The sequence below is a fragment of the Dryas octopetala genome, chromosome 7 (genome assembly GCF_963921425.1).
Source record: "Dryas octopetala chromosome 7, drDryOcto1.1, whole genome shotgun sequence".
In the NCBI taxonomy this organism is placed as follows: domain Eukaryota; kingdom Viridiplantae; phylum Streptophyta; class Magnoliopsida; order Rosales; family Rosaceae; genus Dryas; species Dryas octopetala.
The window spans coordinates 16,329,640-16,332,424 of NC_141372.1; positions in this window are offsets into that span (position 1 = coordinate 16,329,640).

Below are 2,785 nucleotides of genomic sequence, written 5' to 3' on the forward strand. Positions count from 1 at the left end.
AACGAAAATAATCTACTCAAGTCCAGCAGCAGAACCCGAACCAGAAGCTGAATGTGACCCTGATCCTCCCTGCGGACCAAACTGTCTCAGAAATTCATCATCACCTAAATTCTCGGAAAGCAATCTGAAAAATCCAACACCCGTAGAATGATGTGACCCACCAGGAGATGGCTGAGAAGGTACCTCTGGCCGATACATATGCATCTGCAAAGGTGACTGAGGCATAAACGGCATATGGTACATAGGATGCATCGAGAACATTCCATATGGAGAATGTGGGGGCTGACTCTGGCCAGAAGGCTGTTGTGGATGCGAGCTCTGCGGGTGTGTCTGTGTCTGCATCATCACTTGTTGTTGCTGCTGCAAAAACATCATCATCTGTTGCTGCTGCAATTGCTACTGCTGCTGATGTAGCTGAGTCTTTAACAACTCAATTGCCTCAGCTTGAGCATCCTGCTTAGCCTGCACAGCCTCATGCTTCTTCTGCCATTCGAGGCACTGTGCCTCCAACAGAGCTTATCTTGTCTTCGATGATCTCTGAGAAGAAGTACTAGATTGAGCCCTAGCATAAGGCACCATTTCAGGTGTCACCCCATGTCCATAGAGCCGAACTCTATTTTTCCTCTCAGGACCCATCTCCTCAACATACACTTCTGTGCGAAGTTCACAAGTGTCATCCGCTCCAGACTCAACTCGTGAGTCAACGTAACTCTCCATGGATATCTAATAAACAAATATTTAGATAAATTTGTAAATAAAATTTAAGAACATAAACTACACATTATGGAAAAAAAAAAAAAAAAACTAGTATAATATTTACCCCTCTCTTCTCCAATGGCACATCAATCCAACTAATGTCTTTGTGCATGTGGGTGACACGAAAGAAAGTAACGGGATCGGGTTCAACTCCATGCTTCTTCTTCTAAAAATTTAAACCATTAAAAAAAATAATTTAGAATATATTTTTGTGCCCTAATTAAATAAAACTGTAACTCAATAAGATGAAAAAAATTAACTATACTACATAATCTTAACGAAGACATTCAAATGTCCACGATCCTGATGTATGGCTCATCGTTTGTTGAGAACGATTAGCTTTATTTTTCACAGCTATCTCCTAAAAAGTCAAACAGAATATAAATTAGTCATAATTGCACATATTAGTATTATTAAATATTTGATTAAGGTTGTCACTTGAGTTTTTGGGTTATCCCAATGTTCCACCATCTTCGCCCACTGCACAGGATCTACATTATTGGGACATCTCAACAGCCGCTGACTTGTCTTGCCAGTGTAGTACTTCCCTTTCAAATATGCTCTGTATTCTTTATAAGCATGTTCATCAATGCCCAAAGTCATGGTCTTAATCACAGGCATTTTTACCAAATCCTCATCACGAAAAGTGATAGTGCCCTACATCCATAAAAAATAAATAAAAAACGATTATATGTAAATATTTACAGGCATTTTTACCAAATCTTTATCCCAAATAAAAAAAGCATAATGGTGTCTTTAGATGGAGGAAAAAAAAATTGAAATTTAGACAAAGCTCATCATTTGAGAAATTTCATGTTCTAATTTCCTTGTTTTTTTTTTTTTTATTGTAGGGGAGGGGGGAAGGTTAGAACCCGAGTATGTAGGGGGGGAGCTATTGTCCTCGGCCAACTAGGCCAACCCCATTTCACTTCTAATTTCTAATTTCCTTTTAACTCAAGATTTTGTAAATTCAATGTGGAAAAAAACTTGGGATTTGAGGGCTATAAATTCCAATTTTAAATTGCACTTAAATTGGTGTCATTTTCAAAATTCCAATTTTGACAGAAGATAAATAATTCATATCCACTCATCACATTGCCAATTAATCACAATACCACCAGGTCGCTACTACAACAACTACCACCACCACGACCAGTCTCCGCCACCATTTCTCCCACCACATGTGTGTTGGAAATATGCCCTAAAACCAATGGCAATTGGTTAACCAAAGTAGTTTGGTTAAAGTGACTTGAGAGATATTTCAATTAATGTGTAATACACATTAATAGGGCATAAGCATTATTCACTACACTGAAACTCTAGGATCATCGTATAAGTGAATGAATGTGTCCATAGAAATCTAAGAGAAGAAACATGACAAGCTTGGAGGCCATTGAGTCTCGTGTTATCGGATACTTAGATTCCTAAATGTTCCTAGTCGATGAAGGTAACGTTAACTGGGCATTAACATTCCAATAAGTCAAGACTTCCATATACACTTGCTTACTTTGGGTTGGTGAGTCTCATGCCACAATGTAGAGACACTGGAGCAAGTATGTAGGTGTGAGCTTGAAGACACGTCCACAGAATTGACTAATAGAGAATCCTAGATGGAGCTTTACCGCATGTCAAATAGGAACTTTGTGGTTATGATAGATACTAATTAGTCCTCAGACCAGAGACATCACCGATGTCTTGTGTATGTGCTTAGTATACTTTGACCGCACAAAATGAACCAACGGAATCAAGCATGAGTTACATGTGTACGTTGGGTGCCATTGACACACATATGGAGGCATGTGAGTGTAAAACATGGAATCTCTCACATTCCATAAAGAAGGAAATGTCCTAGGATAGAAAGACTCACAAAGTTTCTGGCTAGAGCATCAGAATTACATATATGATTATATTAATGGATTTTGACACGAGTTCCGGTCCATACACAGGATGTAATCGGCACGAGAATGGACCATACTGTATTGTAATCATAACTGAATAGGTTCGAGGCTAAATTCTATTTGGTTTGGGG